The sequence below is a fragment of the Chelonia mydas genome, chromosome 6 (genome assembly GCF_015237465.2).
Source record: "Chelonia mydas isolate rCheMyd1 chromosome 6, rCheMyd1.pri.v2, whole genome shotgun sequence".
NCBI lineage: Eukaryota > Metazoa > Chordata > Testudines > Cheloniidae > Chelonia > Chelonia mydas.
This window is the reverse complement of record NC_051246.2, coordinates 69,539,384-69,557,204: the sequence shown is the minus strand read 5'-3', so window position 1 is coordinate 69,557,204 and position 17,821 is coordinate 69,539,384. Positions and strand designations below refer to the sequence as shown.

Sequence of the window (17,821 nt, the reverse complement as noted above, 5' to 3'; positions counted from 1 at the left end):
CACTGCCCAGAGATTGCATCCTGCTTAGTCTTCTGGATTTCATATAGCCACCAAACCCCCCAGTAAAAGACATAAGTTCAGAGAAAGAGGGCTGTCCACCTGCCCCCTTACAAGACCACCCAACCGTTGGGCTGATCGAGAGTTTGAATCCCCCTGCATCTCTGGTTTTACAGCTATGCCCATTTTCCCACCATTTTCTCTTTGGAGACCACCGTTCCCATTTTCAACATGCCTGGAGACGGATCACTTAGACAAGCGGGTCATAATAATGGGCTATACCATCCCTTTGATATCACTCCTTCCCTTCAATTTCCCTTCCCCATCCCTCTTCAAGGACCCCTCTCACAAGCTTGTATTAAGACACAAGGTAAACTCTCTCCTCCAGTTAGGAGCAATAGACCCAGTCCCTCCCCCTCACTGGGGCAAGGGGTTTTATTCAAAGTATTTCCTTGTACCAAAGAAGGACAGAGGATGCAGATCAGTCTTAGATCTAAGACTCGTAAACAAGTTCGTAAAACCTCACAAGTTCAGGATGATGACTCTGACAGCTATAATTCCTTCAGTGGAGAAGGGGGGGATTGATTTTCAGCTCTTGATGTCCACAGTATTGCTTAAGAACATACCAATGTCTGAGATATGTAGGGCTGCTACATGGGCTTCAATACATACATTTTCAAAGTACTATGCTTTAATCCTGCTGTCAGATTCGTTGTGGCTCTGGGTACTGCAATACTCTCTTCAGTTCTGGATGCAGTTCTGAAGCTCCCTCCTCCCTCTGGGGAAACTGTTCGGAAGTCACCTGAAGTGGAGCACCCATAGGGACGCTACTCAAAGAAGAGGTTACTCACCTTGTGCAGTAACTGCAGTTTTTTGTGATGTGTGTCCCTATGGGTGCTCCACTACCCGTCCTTTCCTCCCCTCTGCTTCAGGCTGTTCTCTGTGGAGACATTCAGGTGGAGAAGGAACTGAGTGCAGTTGGCCCATGCATCCCTATATAGTCTCGGTGTCTAGCATGAGGAGGCATAGCATGCATGCGCAGGCTTTATGAGCACTGCTAATAGAAAAATCTCCAATCATGGGCTCAAGAGGCACATGAATGACTGAAGTAGATTACCCATAGGGAAATACATTTTGAAGAACTGCAGTTACTCCACAAAGTGAGTAACCTCTTCTTTATTTCAAAAAGCCATATCTCTTTAAAAAACACATCTCATCTGAAAAAACTTTGACTAGCTATCATAGTGGTTTTTAAGGGAATTTACCTTAACTCATGTTACTTTAGGCTACCACATATAGGCACTGATCCTGCAATCAGATCTATATGGGAAGACTGCTGTGTATGTGCAGAGCTCCACTTATTTCAGTGAGGTGCTGCACATGTGCAGGTGTCTACCCACACAGATCTGATTGCAGGAGGTATAGAGAATATTTTAAAATGGAATTAAGGTACAGATTCCATCTCCTATATTCACAAGGAAGATTGTGGAGCAAGCTTAAGAATATGTTAACCATAAAATCCTTTGCTTGGTCCAAAATCTTTCATCTTTACCATACTTAGATTCCAGCTTTTAGTTTATCTGTTTGAGGAGTCTTCACAGAGAGATTCTCATGGACACCTCCCTTCCCTGCTCTTCCCCCTCTGCTCCTGGGAACTACCTTCTCTCCCATCCACAATCACATAACATTCCTGTGGCAGCTACAGAAATTGCTTATGTCATTGGTTTGCAATCTGGTTTTTATTGGAGCCTCCCAGTCCTTGGGATGGATTAATGGCTGGGTGCTACAGCCCCCATCCCTCCAGATGCTGCTAGCCTTCATTTCTTCTATCCTCTCTCTCTCTTCAGCCCCTTTCTGTCTATTTTCTTCACTTTGTTTTTGGGTATTTTTTTTCTATATCTATTTTAGTAAGTTTAGTATGTAATAATATTTAATAGGTTTTTCTGCTCCTCTCCTTTGATTCCATCTTCGTCCCCTTCCCTGTTCCTCCAAGTACCAGAAGGCTACATGTTGCTGGGAGTGAGAGGCTTCCCCTGGTCCCACCCAAAGCTGCAGGAGCAGAGCAGCTTGTACTAGTAGCCTACCCATGTGAACTGATCCTGCAACCAGCTCTATTTAGGAGCAGGAAGAGAAGGAAAGTGGGTTTCACAGATCTTTGTATGTCCCACTTAAACCAAAACAGAAACATGTTTGGAGAAGCATGGATCTGGGGTTCTGCAGCTTTCCCAGCTGCAATGCTCGTCACTTCTGTCTTGTGCCTCCTGTACCGTTTGGGGCAACACTGGTTTACATGGAAAAAGTAATAGTAGGGAAGTATTATTTTTATTATAAACTGCATCTAGTGAGAAGTGTTATTTCCTTTCCATTGTTTATTTCTGCTCTTCACTTAGTCTCCCCCTGTCATCTGTTTTGTTGTCCTTTGTCCTCCTCATCACCTGTATATGTTTCCCAGCTACTTCCTTCCCTGTTCCCTTAAACATGTTGACCAGCTACTTGGTCCTCCTCTCCCATCTGGACATACTACCTGGCTGCCTCTTTCCGCTTTCCTAGATGGTTCCCTTTCACTGGTGGCTTTGGACTCTGAGGTTAGTTGTTGTTTCTTCCTCCTTATGAAGCAGAAGTCCTAGTAGAGGCAGCTACGCAGTCAGGCTAGCTTCATCTCATTTCCAGCTGTTTATAAATCTCTCCAGGCTCTTGTTGGCAATGAAGTCCTTGGAGGCCTTTAGAAGTAGCTGGGATCGTGGAGGAGGAGCCAGCACCATAAGACCAGTCCATCCTGAGGTCTGCAGCACGTGCTCTGTCATTGATTGGTGTTTTATGTCCTACTCCTAGCAGAGAGGCATTTCAGGGAATTAGAGCCCCAGGACAGGAGTTCTTGTCTCAGGATTAGCTATTTCTCTTCCCCAATCCTTTCTGCAGAGCCAGTTTGTTTGTTTTTTAAAAAAACAAACAACAATGAAACAACCAACCAAAAAACAAAACCCAGGCCTGTGTGGAGGCAGTTCATGGAGAGGGATCGTGAACTGCTTTTGGAGATTACCCTTCATTCCACCCTAAAGTAGTCACCAGTGGTATTACAGAGAGAGAAGCAAGGAGTAGGGACCATAGAGCTAGTATTTAGAACTAGTATGACAGTTCTTAGTGTGAGAGAGATGCACGATGTTTTAAAAATTAAAATGGCTCTTGTATAGAAGAGGTAGTGCTCACAGTGAGCAGGCACTGAACACCAGATTCTGAACAACAGTTTTCTGTTTCATCTGGGCAAGCCAAATAAATGTTAAATGGTTATTGTTTATTTGTATTGCTGTTGTGCCTAGGAGCCCCGGGCAAGGATGAGGACCCCATTGTGCCAGGTGCTGTACAACCACAGAGCAAAAAGATGGTTCCTGACAATCTAAGGCCATGTCTACACTAGGGAGCTTACAGCTATAGTGGGGCAGCTGAGCCGCTGTAAGATCGCTTGTGTAGCCGTTCTATGCTGATGGGAGAGAGCTCTCCTGTTGACATAGTAAAACCACCTCCACAAGCAGTAGTAGCTATGTCAGCGGGAGAAGCTCTCCCACTGACATAGCGCTGTGCACACTGCCATTTATGCCCTCGAAACTGTCGCTCAGGGGTGTGATTTTTTTTTTTTCCCACAGCCTTGGGCAACTTAAGTTTTGCCAACATAAGTCATGTCTACACTACCATTTAAGTGTAGTGGGGAGGGTTTTGGATGGTGGTAGGGAGATTAGGTTCCCTGTTTTAATCATGTTGAGCTTAAGCTGATGATTAGACATCCACAAGAAGATGTCAGAGAGACAGGCCAAGATTTTAGTTTTTACAGAAGGTACAACAATTGCGAAAGAATGTTAAAGGTTATTTGCATGAGGGATGAGTGGGAGTTCAGTTTGTGCCCTCTTTTGCTTCATTATAATATATGAAAAGCCTGAAATATTTGTGTGTGTGTGTGTAGAGGGGTCCTTTTTTTTCTTAGTGTCAGAATTGCAGGTCTTCCTCCTTTCAAAGACTCTGACTAGAGAGCTAGTAACATTATGCCATTGCAAGAGTTGAGAAATGAAAGTTGAGCAATTGAGGAGGAATTTTGTTTTTTAGTTACTGATATTCTTGATGTTTCTAAGTATTAAAAAACCTAATAAGAAACATCACTTCTTATTTTTAATAAACATTATAAATAATGTTTATAAATTATAATATAATTATAATTATATTTATAATTATAAATAAGATAAAAGGGGTGGGGCAAACCCTCAATTTCTTGGAAGTGGGGAGTAAGTTTCAGATAATCATTAATGGATAATCATTAATAGAGAAAGTCCCCACCTCTTCTCTACTTACTACCACTTGAAACACAGCTTTGTGCATGAGGCCGTACTATAATGTTCACAGCAAGGTGGAAGCCAAAATATTACCATTAAATAAATAATTTATCCAGCTTTGCTGAAAGGTTGAACAGTATTTTTTCGCCAATGGCTGCATTCGGCATGTCATAGTTGTTACTTATTGATCTTGTATGTTGCAGAAAAAACTGTATTGCACTTAGTTACAGTACAGATGTCTATATCCACAAAGCTATCCACCTTCAAATCCCTCTTCAAAACTCTTCTTTGCCATGATGCCTACAAAAAACTTGATAGCAGTTAGGTTGTTGGTGTGCAGAGGCCACTGCCTATCACCAGTACTGTCTCATTGTTTCTTTGTACTTCCCATCTGTCTATAGCCATCTGCTGTCTCGTCTTATATTTAAGATTGTAAGCTGGTTAGGGCAGGGACCATTTTTCTGTTCTGTTTGTACAGCACTTCACATCATAATATGTACCTAACAGGGTACTCCATGAGATGCTTTTTTCCCTTATGGTGTTCTATAATGTCACACAAAGAAAGGAAGCAAATATATTAATTAGAGGAGATACTTTTGTAATTGCATTTGAAATTGTAGGTGGTAGTGTATGCACTTCAGAAAAATGTTACTGGGTAGGCTGTGCCATCTCTTGTGGAACAATTTCTGTTCCCATGATCTCTTTGGGGCACCAAAGGCATTTGGTAATAAATGCTGGACTGTTGTCCTGAATGTGCAAAGGGAATGGAGAATGCAGGTGCAAGATGAACTGTGCTTGCAGAAACCAGCATACTACAAGGTTCACAAGGCAGTTAGTTCATTCTTCCTTCTAATATTCTATCCTAGGACATTTCACTCTGCTTTTGGTTGCAGCCTTCTTGCACATTGCAACAGTAGTGGAAATGAGCTGTTGTCTGTGCTTGACCTCAAATTGTAAATACCCAAAACAAACATCGGGGTAGTGGAAACATGTCAGATTCTTCAGCCATAGGCCCTGAGTCTGCAAGCTGCTTTAGGGAAGCCCATGTGCCTGCACAAAACCCCATTGTGGAGCATCATGCAAGCATAGGAGTTCATGTGCATGGAACATCTTGCAGAGCTGGGGCCCAGGACTGTGCTTAAACAAAAGAAAGCAGGCTGGTTTTAGCAAGGCAGTAGTTCAGGAATGGTCCATGCAGCATAAATCTAATCTGATTTTTAGGGGACGTGGTCAACTTAAAAATTACTCTTCTCAGAATTTTTCCCCTAATGTTCTTGCAAGTAACACACCTAAGATTAAAGAAAACAAATATTTCTTTAATTGTTTTATTTGCTGTCTTTGACAGCACTGTTTTCTTTATATAGTCAGTTTCTCCTGTAGTTTGGGATTTTTCACACAGCAACAGGGAAAAGAAAATGTATTTTTGAAAACCACAAAAATTGGCATGGGGACTCAAAAACAAAGAGAACAATTAGTTATTTAAAGTCATAGCCACTGTACAATCTAATCAATCACAAAAAAATAGTTAAAAGTAGTTTCAGGTTCAAAGCATATTCTTAAGTAATACTACTACTTAGCTTTCCTCATGTGTAAATCTCAAAGCACTCTAAATAGGTGTCTATTGATATACCTGTCTTACAAAGCAGGAAACCAGTTTTGCCAAGGTTCACAATTTTACATTTAATGTTTTTTCTTAAAGCCTCAGCCCCTGGAGACAAATGATTGTGAGAATTTTGGCTTTTGTATTTTTTTAAGTGAGTTTCTGGCCCTCATGGTTGCTGAGAAAAGCTTAAAAATGTGCCCCAAGTGTATACTAAAAGCTCAAAACCAAGAGGGCAAATGGAAATTAGCAACCCAAAATGTATGTACTGTATTATTTTTAAATTGTCATGATTTTTAAGCCAGTATCACGATTATTTGGGGGTCTCAACTTATGTTTTTGAATGTTTGGGGTTGGCAGTGCTGAGAGCCAAAGTGTTCAATCTTAGGTAAGGCACTTAAACAGTGAGTCAGCAGCAGAGCTGCTGAGACCTCTGATCTGACACTGTCCCATTTCCTATGCTACCGCGTCATGCTCTATCTATCTCACAAGTATGTACATCTTTTCACTTGCCTAGCCTATCTGCACAGGGAGAGTTTGTAAACAGAATTGTTTTGTGAGCATAACATGCCAGAAGAAGGCCTACTGGATATTTTGTCTCTGATATGCACCCCAATTATCAGTTGTAATAGCTTAATTTCTGTTTAATGCATATGTAACTATTTTGAACATTGCAAATTGCGAAGAGAGGTTTCCTCAGTGGAAAGATAAACTGGATGTGTAGACTTCGTGGGTAAAACAATGTTCTCCAAAAGTCATCCTCCTGGTGTGGTTTGAAGAGATGCTAACTGGATGCTTTTTTGCAAATCAAACAGTAGATCTGAGAGAGAGAAAGGGAAAGCTATTATGTAGGGCTAAAATATGCTGGAAATCCCCAGCTCTGTGGAGTTGCTAGGTGGTTTTAAAACCCTTTCACTGCCTTATATGGCAACGGGAAGTGGGAGTGGCCCAGGCCTGCTTGAGCAGGGAGGGAGCGGGAGAGAGATGGCTCCTGACTTAGGCAGTTGTGCTGATGAAGTGGAAGAGCTGGTTTCAGTTCTGTATAGTGCATGTGTGTTTAGGAGGCGGGTGCTTCTGGTTGACTTGCCTGGGAGTTGTGCAATCCTTTAGGTCGGAGAAAGCGCCCTCCCTCGCTGCTGCCGCCACCGCCTTGTTGGTTTTTTTAAAGCTGTGAGCTCAGCCGATGAGTCAGAGCCATGCAATCCTGACACTGCATCGTGGGACTGGAGGTGAGAGAGAATCAAAAACAGGAGCTGTAGATTTCGGCCAAGTACAGTGCAGGACTTCGCTTTGCTTGTGCACAGAAGGGGAGCTGAGTAGTGACCACTTCGTGGGATATTCTTGATTGCAAGAGAACTTCCTGTTTCTTTCCTGGGAGCCCTGAGGATCGGGTCTGGAAAACACTTTTTTGTCTTTTCTTGGGAAGTGAAGCGAAGAGAGAGAGAGGAATCGCTCTGTTGCATAATTCTGACAGTGTCTGTCTCATATTAGGACGAGGTAAATTGAAATCTAGGGTTCTTACAAGGTCCAAAGGGCCTGCGCACTCCTGCACCTTGCTCCTGATTGAGGCTAGAATCAACACCACAGAGGCTATTTGAATCATGGCTGTGGTTTTTGCAAGCCTGCAGGTTTGCAGCAAGGAGCTGGGGGGGTGGGGGTGGAGGAAATGGGGAGATTGAGTGCTTGGTAACTTTGTTTGCTTTTTATTTTTATTTATTTTTTTGTCTGTATAATGCATGCAAGCTGCGTATGTGCAGCTACGCAGCTCAACGCTGCTAATGGACTGCCTCAACAGGAAGACTGCCTTTTTAGTGTGGAAACTTGGTACAGAGAATTCTGGCTAATATTAATTTTAGTGAAATGTGGTAAATTGCCTTTTGGGTGGGGAGTTGCGTATGGTTTGAGAGCAGAGAGGTGGTTCAAATTGCATTGCTGTTGTTCGTTATTTGACAGCTGCTGCAGTCTTGCTGTGTGCAATTTAAAATTAATACCCCTCTTTTTGTCTTAAAATTTTAGAGTAAACTTAGTGTTAACAAACATAAGGGGCTTATGTTTAGTACAGGTAAGAGCTGTACAAGATTTTCCTCATCCCCAGCCTCCGAAGTCTCTACCACGTTTATCTTAATTCTGAGCCATATACCCCTGCTATCCTAATTCTGGACCTTTTGAGTACAGATTCTTAAGTGTGACAAGCTGGGTGGGTTTTGGCATGTATAAATGGGGGTTAGGACATGCCTTGCTTGTTTTCTGATCGGTAGCCAAGTCCCTTGGAACAGGTTTCTGTGCTTTCTGTAGGTCAGTGCTTCTGGCTCAGGTTCTGAAATTTCCATGCACCCAGGTATTTGATTGCAATAACTGCAAGCCTGTATCCAAATTTTAGATACCTTGTGCAAGGAAACTGATTTCAGTACTTAATATCACTTTCAAATCTCAACACTAGCATGTAAGGTGCCTGGTTTCAGCATCCCATAAGGACAGAGCAGCAGCCAATGGGATAATCTGCAGTTTACCACCACCTAAAAATTGTTGCTAGCCAGTTTAGTTATGGTTAGAAATATGACGCAAGCTAGGGAAGGTTAAAGTGAACCAGTGCTTAAGTTAGGTAACTGCAACGATTTCCTACTCCCAGAATATTAAATTAGTTCCTCTGATGGCTGTTCCTGTTGAAATCAGTGGGAATTTTGCCATTTGCTTGGGAACATGATTAGGGCCTGTGTTTGAGAGTGTCTCATTATGGAGGTGGACATATTTGGCTCTGAACCGCTGGACTCTTAAAAACGTTCAGCTATAACATATCTCAGTTCCGTGGGGGCCTGGAAGTTAGTTTGTGTATTTTGGTGTTTCAAAGATTGCAGTTGCAATGTGGAGTCGGGAGAGAGAAACTATTCTGTCTTCTGGAGTGGTTTAGGGAAGTAGGTGGTGAAGTTTAGGGTAATGTACAGTCAAGCTAGATCACTCACTCAGAAGCACTATCTTGCTATAACTAATTTTTTTATCCCTTCTTAAATAACATCAAAGTGCATTTCTTACACTCTAAATGGTTTTGATCTGTGTTTCTATCTGTTAAATGTAATAAATTAAAACAAATTAGTTTTAACTTTAGGTAAGTGAAAATGCACCTTTACACTGTAAAGGATTCAGACAGATTATCTGACATTGTTCTATAGAACATATGGCTGCCCAGACAAAATTAAGGCATAGTTCCTGCTGAGGAGAGACTGGAATAATTAATGCTGTGTGCACAAGCTGTGGCCCTATGGGGTGGACTTAATTAATGTTCCTGGATTGTGACAGGACTTTCTCTGTGTGTGCCCTGTACATTACTCCTGTTAAGAGCCTAGTATGTCTGTTGTGGTCCATTGGTGGCAAAAGGAAATTGCTAGTACCCATTCTAAACCTGTCTCATCTGCAATACAGTGTTACCGTATCCTTAGTTTAGTACGAGTGACAGTCCCTGCTGGACACTGGCCCTAGGCTGGAATAAAAAAGGTGTTGCAAGTCAGCATTGTGGTACATTAGCAGAGCTATGGGTGAGGTCTAGGTCTGGATAACAGAGGAAGGAGGGTCTACTGATTAGGGTGCTAACCTAAATCTTGAGAGACCTAAATTCAGTTCCCTGCTCTACTGCAAACTTCCTGTGTGATCTCAGGCAAGTCAGTTAGCAGTTGTGTACCTAAGTTCCCATCTGTAAAATGGGAATAATAGCACTTCCTTACCCTATGTAGCTGTTGTGAAGATAAATGCATTAAAGGTTCAGGTGCTCAGATACAATGGTGATGAAGGCTCTGTAAGTACCTAAAATAGTGGATGCGACAGTTCAGGAATGAGGTGCAGTGGCAGTGCAGCAACACGTAAGGTTGCAAAAAAGTCAGCCTGCTCTGTGTCTGAACCCTGATAAATGCTAGTTTTATAAACACTAAATTCACTCAAAAATTTTAGGTGCCATTTCCTTTAGCCTGCAATTTCAGAGAGGGAGCTTTTGGAAAAAATACAAAGGGAGTATAGAAGAACAGACCTGCAAAGATTTAAATCATGATTTGGGGGTGTCAGTAACTCAGGCAGAGGTTATGGGTCTATTACAGGAGTGGGCGGGCAAGGTTCTGTGGCCTGCAGTGTGCAGGATGTTAGACTAGATGATCATGATGGTTCCTATTGGCCTTAAAGTCTGAGTCTAAAGTACTGGTCAGAGAGCTGTCATAATGATGTTAGAGCTTTTCTATAGATAGCGGTAGCCAGGCTTGTGTGTTTTTTGTTTTTTTTTGTTTTTTGGTTTGTTTTTTTTTTTTTTAAGAAAAATGTTGCAATTATATTGAAGCAGTATGATGCTATCATAATAGTCTATTATTTACACAAAAGGTAAATAGTAGGGTCTCCCAAAGATCTGTAGTGGGACCAGTGCTGTTCAGCATATTCATAAATGATCTGGATGGAGGCAAACAATGAAGTGGCAAAGTTTGTAGGTGATACAAAATTGTTCAAGATAGTTAAGTCCAAAGCTGACTGCAAAGAGTTATAAAGGGATCTAGCAAAACTGTGTGACTGGGCAACAAAATGGCAGATGAAATTCTGTGTTGACAAATGCAAAGTAATACACATTGGAAAACATAATCCCAACTATACATACAATAACGGGGTCTAAATTAGCTCTTACGGCTCAAGAAAAGAGATGTTGGAGTCACTGTGGATAGTTCTCTGAAAACATCTGCTCACTGTGCAGTGGCAGTCAAAAAAGCTAACAATGTTAGGAACCATAGAAAAGGGATATACAATAAGACAGAAAATATAATGCCACTATGTAAATCCATGGTATGCCCACAACTTGAATTCTGCTTGAGGTTCTGGTTGCCCCATCTTCAAAAAGATATAAAGAATTGGAGTAGGGTAAGAAAAATGGTTAAAGTATGGAAAAGTTCCTTATGAGGAGCGATTAAAAAGACTGGAACAGTTCAGGGTAGAAAAGAAACGATTGAGGGGAGATACGATAGAGGTCTATAAAATCTTGACTGCTGTGGAGAAGGTGAATAAGGAAGTGTTGTTTGTTCCTTCACATAACACACAAATCAGGGGTCACCCAATGAAATTAATAGGCAGCACGTTTAAAACAAACATAAGGAAGTACTACTTCGCGCAACACAGTGCGAGCCTGTGGAACCTGTTGCTAGGATGCTGTGAAGGCCAAAAGTACAACTGGGTTCAAAAAAGATTTAGATAAATTCATGGAGGATAGGTCCATCAGTGGCTATTAGTTAAGATGGTTAGGGGCTCAATGCCATGCTCTGGATTCCACTAAACCTCTGACTGACAGAAGCTGGAACTGGACGATGGGGTGGATTACTCAATAATTGTTCTGTTCTGTTCATTCCTTCTGAAGCATCTGGCACTGGCCATTGTCAGAAGATGGGACACTGGGATAGATGGACCATTGGTCCAGGCCGGTATGGCCATTCTTATGTTCTCAAGGGTGGGATGAGCTTGCTAGATTTTTTTTTTTTTTAAACTGTACGCTTCCATATTATTTTCTAGATTTTAGTCCATATGATCAGAGTATAGATGATTTTCCTCTTCCTGATGCCTTCCAAACATGGTCTGAAGGAATGAGCAGTGGATGTTGGGAGCCAGGAACTCCTGAGTTATAATCCCTGCTTTACCACTGACTCACTATGAAGCAATGGGCAAGTCACTCTGCCTCAGTTTACCCATTATAAAAATTGGATTAATAATATTTACCTACCTGCTCAATTGTGTTGTGTGAGGCTTAATCAATTAGTGCTCATACAGTGTTTGTGGGACATCCCCTTTGCTCACTTTCCCCCAAAGACGCACAGTATTCTGTTTAACCTAGAAACTAGCATATTGTGTGAGATGAAGGGTATTTATCTAGTTTAGTGAAAAATCCCTTTAACTCAGCTAAATTGTTGGTCATATTGACAGCAAAGGGGCCTCCTGCTGCTCCTATAGAAGTCTTGGCAAAATTCCTTTTGACTTCAGTGAAAGCAAGATCAGGTCCTAATGGAATTTGTTCCCCTTATGGGATGACTGATCCCTTTTTGGTCTACAGTTTGCAAAATGATATAATTTTCATGTAAGAACTTTTATTATAATAACGCTTAGCTGCTTTACATGGAAGTGGTCTAATGATTAGAACTAGGTGCTGGAGTCTATTGCCAGCTTGTCCACTAAGCTGCTCTGTGATCTTGCCCAAGTCATTGAGGTATTCACAAGTGAGGAGGATCTGTGACTCCCTGTGATTTTTAATTGGAATTGTGTGCTTAGTTAGCACCATGGAAAATCAAGCTCTTAACTTCTCTGTACTTCAATTTTCTTCATCTCTAATATGGAGGTAGCGATACAAAGATGTTGCAGGGATTAATTCACAAATGGTCTGTAAATGGTTTCAAAATCCACAGATCGAGCTGTGGAAGTGCAGAATAAAATGTCAAAGCGCTTTACAAATATGAACTGAGTAACCCCTTGCAACATTTCCCCTCATACATAGATGAATGTGGATGTTTTATTTTTTTCTGTTGTACCAGTTTGATTGTGATAAAATATTGTTATAATTTTGGGTAATGTGCAGAATTGAGTTTCATGCTTGACAGAGTGGATTCGATTTAAATTGATAGGAAGACTCGATTTAATCATGGATTTCTACATAAAAGTACATTCTTGTTGGTTGTTATAACCTTAATACATATTCTTCACAACTCAGAGATAGATGTAGGTTTCATTTTTAGAAGGTACACACTGTACATTTTTGAAGTGATTTATTTTGAAAATTTTTCAGATTAGTTTTACAGCTATATCAGAAAGTGAATGATTGTTTGGTTATTTCAATTACCAAAGGTAATTGAAGCAGATATTTATGAAGTCATTGGGAGGTGAACTATCTCCAATTCAACAGGCTAATCATTAACATTTGGAGGATTTTCTTGCTATGCTGTATTAGGAGGAGAACATCACCAGATAGACATTTAAATTGTTTTATTTAACTAAAACAACAACATTAGGTATTTTGGATTTTTTCCCCCCATCAACAGCAAATATAATATTTTAACAAAACAAGCATATAAATTTTTGAATTTAGTTAAACATTCAAGTTTTTTAAAATCAGGTTTGTTTTTATTAAAATATAGTTAAATGAAATAATATTTTAAAAAAAACAAAACAAAAATTAAATAGACTATGTCAGCCAGGTCAACAACATGAAAAACTTAAAATATTGGCTTCTGCAGTTAACTCAGTCGTCTTCACCTTCATTTTCCTGTTTGTTCATAATCTGGAAAAGAAAAACAAGCTCTCCTGCTTTTTCAGGTCCCAAATGATTTCTCAATTTGGAATGAATTGGTCCAAAGGAAGAAAATATTCTTTCTACACCGGCAGAAGAAGCTATTGCTGTTTAAAAGTGAGATTATCACATCAACAGTCTGTGAATCCACGTGCTTAAGTGACTTCCACCACTTCACTTGTTTGACTTTCTTTAAAACATCATCAGCAAACATATATTTCTTGAATGCTTCACCCTTAGCTCTGAAGTTTATTATAGTTGGCATTATGGAGTGATGATTGCTGGATGTCCATGTCATAGCCAACTCCTCTTCTTCAGCAGTTAAGGTTTGACCCTGGTACCGAGTGTCGAGAATATTTGCAAGAAAATGAGCTGAAGATAGTGCTTGTCCATTTGTTTTTTTTTAATGCTTGTGATTCAACTCTGCCATTGCATATTTCTCTTTTTAAGATCTCACTCAGTTCCTTCCAAATTTCAACAGCGTCGGCAATAAAACAGCTATTTCCCTGCATTTTGTTCAAGGCTACAGAAATAGGCTTCAGGGTACTCGGCATGTGTTCAACATTTCTCTTAAGCCCAATGTTGAGAACTTTGGCTGTGACAGTGCCATCTATTTTTTTCATGATTTTGTTCACAAACTGTCATCAGATTAGGCCAGTTCTTGATCTAGTGCTCAACACAGTCCACTACTGAGTTCCATCGCACGTTTTGTGGGAGAGTTAGCTTGGTTCCTCCCGCTGTTTTCAGAGCAGCTGCTGCAAAATGGTTGTTACGGAAGTATTTTGCAATTTCAACATTAGCCTTCATTTCTGGAACACTGAAGTATTTGGCTAGGAGGTGCATCGGATGAGCACTGCAACCGTATGTTGTTAGCTTGGGACTCTCTTCTAAATGTCTTATCGTCTTGGATACATTTGCAGCATTGTCTGTGACCAAGCTGCGTACTAGACATTTGAATTTTTTTTACACAGTTTGTTATAGCTTTTACTGCTACTTCTTGTAAGTATTCACCTGTGTGCAATTCCTTTTGTATCAATTGTTTCTGTAAGGAAGACATTCCATTCTTCTGTTGTCACACAAGCACATACAACAGGATCATTGTGGACGTTGCTCCACCCATCAAGATTCAGGTTAACAATTTCACCCTCTTGACCTTTTGCACACTGCTCAATGTCTCTTTCATACTCTTTATCCAGCAGTTTGCCTGTGAAATCTGCTCTGTTGGGTGGACTGTATCCTGGTCTTAATGACTGAACCATGTTAATGAAGTGTGGGTTCTCAATCATACGGAAAGGAAAGTTTGTTGTATAAACAAACCAGGTAATTTTTTCATCAATTACCTCTTTTTGTAATCTGCTAGTTCTTATCACAAATTTATCTCTGGTTGGTTGTTTCCAGATGCGGGAGATTTTTTCTTCTTTTTGCTACAGGTGATATACTGTGGCTATGTGACATACATGATGTGACTGAAATGCTATCATTGGCAGATAACTCTGAAACTAGAGAAAATGATGGTGATCTCGAAGCTGGATATTCTTCACAATCCTGTATGTTGAGGATGGATTCTCCTAAACAAATAAAGTCAATGCAGTTATTTAATTATTATTACCATACTGTTCATTTAGTATTACTCATTGCATTCACTGACACTCAGTACTACTTTAAAGGTGAAATTGTAAAAGGAAGATCTGCCTATTTCAGCTATTTAGTTTTTATCACAACTGCATCTAAAATGATAGTACCATAGAGTAACAACTATATTTTTTGCTCAAACATGAGAATTCAAGAACAGTCCAGAAGGAAGACAGCTAGTCCTTAAGAAAGAAGTACGAAATTAAAAAGTTTACCAACCTGAAGATCCTGCATGTTCAGACAAGTTCCTTTCATTATCTTCAATGCAGCTTCCTCCTGTGAAGGAACACTTCTCATGATATTGTTTCGTTTGGGCCACCAGGCCTTGCATTTCTTTGTTGCACTGTTTGCATTTTGCACGCATGCCTGTCTTATCCACAGACAGAGGAACTTCATTAAAATATTCCCAAACTGGGTCTCTTTTACGGCCTGCTGCCATTATAGGTTTTCCTTTCTAGTGTCTAGTAGATCTCAAATCAATGAAGGCTACATTCAGAAAGACCTCAAGTCTTCTTGAATATGCTACTCAAACAGTTTCACTTTTGTTTCTACTGTCTGTCCCTCCCTTCTCACATTTATCTCCAGACTACTTCTCCTTGTCCGGATCTGTTCTACCCCCAACAATCTTCTATTCATTGAACTTTTTGAAAGTTTGCACTTTTAGAGAGAGGTAAGGGATTGACTCTGTGTACACACATTTGCAGTGGGACAATAGGGTTGAGGTCCGTTATTTCTCACCTCTATATATTAGTTATTTATTTATTTAAAAACATTGTTGCTGTTAACAAGTATGTTATCTCTGGAGACACACATCCCAGTTTGAGAACTGCAAAAGTAAGCATCTCTGATGGTATCTTCTAGACTGAGCACTGAGTTCCATTGGGTAGCTAGAAAGATTAACCTAAATAATCTATATAGAAGCCCCTGGAACCACATAAGATTGGGTCTCTAATCCATGAACTATTGGAACTCATTTACAAAACTTTTCTTAAACATTACATGAATATATTGTCTCATACTATGGGATTATAAATTCTAATTCTTACTCCATGATGAGATATCTTTGAGCTATAGTGTATCTTAATTAAAACTATCTTTGGATAGGTTTTTTCTTCAAAAAACATTTTATCAAAAAAATTCGATTTAAATAAAAATCTCATAAAAAAATTTTTTTTTTAAATCATTGATTTTTATCCACTCTGATACTTGATTTAAAACTTTTTGCAAAGGCTTGCACGCAGGAGAAAATTTGTTCCAAATGCAATTGTAAAGAATGTTACTCTTTCCTGAAATATTGGTAAGTGCAGGGCAAGTGGTTTCTTTCTCTGCTGGCACTTGTGTAAGTCCATTTTGCAGGAAACTTCTGACTTTCTGAATAAGTTTGAGGCCGATATTGCCTTTGCACAGTTTTTGGTGTGTTGATTCAGAATGTGGTTTAATAAGGACACAAATTAGCTGCTACAGAATAGGTCAAAAATTTTGCTTTGCTTTTGATAGTTTTGGTTCCAACGACCTGCTCTTTTCTTCCTCTAGTGTACTCCCTCCCCACCTTAAGGTGTGTGCGTTGGGGGAAGGGGGTTGTTTTGGGTGTTGAGGAAGTGGGGAATTCTGAATCTATAGCCAGGAAGATACCTTCAAGGCTTAAAACTTGTAGCATTCACTTCTTAATAATCTGCCCTCAACAGTGCTAGTTGCCCATCTAAAACACAGCTTTTAAAATGCAATTACTGAAACAATGTTTCTTACCTGTTGACCTGACCACATCATAGGCACTGCCCAATTCAATATTCTACATAACTACCTGACCTTGCCCCTTACTGCATCACTTGCTAACTCCTTTGCTCTACTGAAAGTGACAGCCTTGATAATCCTTTGTCTACATTTCCCACAAACATTCTAGTCTACCAGCAACTACCCTCATGTCAGCTAAATCCCTTCAGACTTTTTTCCCACAGTACTTTAAAAAAGTTACACTGTTTATGTAACAGTTTTAGAAAATGCAACTGAACCACTACAACCTTTTCTACTCTTGGAAACAGCACCAATTTTAGCAATTGTTTGCTAAATGATGGCTGAATTAGTGGTGGCCGCTATCTATCTGTAAGTGTAGGCACAGACAAACTGTGTCCAGTGTTGGTTCAGCTAAACCAATTGCTGAAACCATATGATTTTCTAGTGTAGACCTGGTGTAAGATACACATATGACTAATGAGCACCTGTTTGATCTTACTAGTGTAACCTTTGTCCTTCCACCTGTCTACTCCCTATTGTTTGATTACCCCCAACTTGTTGCATCACATCTAAAATTAGACTGTAAACTCTGGGGAATAATCCCTGTCTATTCTATAAAGTGCCTAGCATACTTGTGGGTGCTATAAAAAATAATAGCTCCTTTCAACTGGGGATTTCAAAGCACTTTATAAACATAAATGTATTTAGGTTCACAACATCCATGTGAGACAGGTATTATCTCTGTTTTACCAATGGAGGAGTGGAGTTGAAATGATTACTTGAGATTACAGTCTGTGGCAGGGCTGGGAATAGAGCCCAGATCTCTTGACACCTGTTCTGTGCTTTTAGCTATGCAGCCATTGCCCTAACCTCAGTCCCACACAACAACAACTAATGCCTACCTGGTGATTGGAAGAGTGTCTCTACTGTGGACTAACAGCTATGAAATTTTGGATCCATATCAATGAGTAGGACTCTCATAGTAATGGTAAATACAGTTACCCCAGCTTTCCCTCCTCACCCCTCAGAGGACATTCTGTCACCTCCACAAAGCCCTGTGTGGGAAAGGAATCTGATCAGCAGTCAAACTGTGATCCTCCATGCAGTGTGGACACCCAGGTCTGTCTTGCTTCTTACTCTTGACCCAGATGACAGGAAAGGTCACGAAGGGACAAAGATTTACCCTGCAGTATATCTTCCTGCTGCAGTCCTGCAAAGTCAGGCATGTATTTTTCTCAGTGGAAAAAGGCACAGTGA

At 40.3% G+C, this 17,821-nt stretch overlaps 1 protein-coding gene across 4 annotated transcripts in view; it reads left to right on the top strand.

The window, feature by feature from the left end:
• The window catches only part of MIDEAS (mitotic deacetylase associated SANT domain protein), a 109,266-nt gene that overhangs the window by 47,661 nt on the left and 43,784 nt on the right, over positions 1 to 17,821 (top strand). Inside the window, exon 1 of one of the 4 annotated variants that reach the window (XM_007055750.4) lies at positions 6,867 to 7,413. The exons of the other annotated variants lie outside the window; for them this stretch is intronic. The gene's annotated coding sequence lies outside the window, so the exon portion shown is untranslated. Of the gene's footprint in view, positions 1 to 6,866; positions 7,414 to 17,821 lie in introns of those variants that run through there. 4 annotated transcript variants of the gene reach the window in all.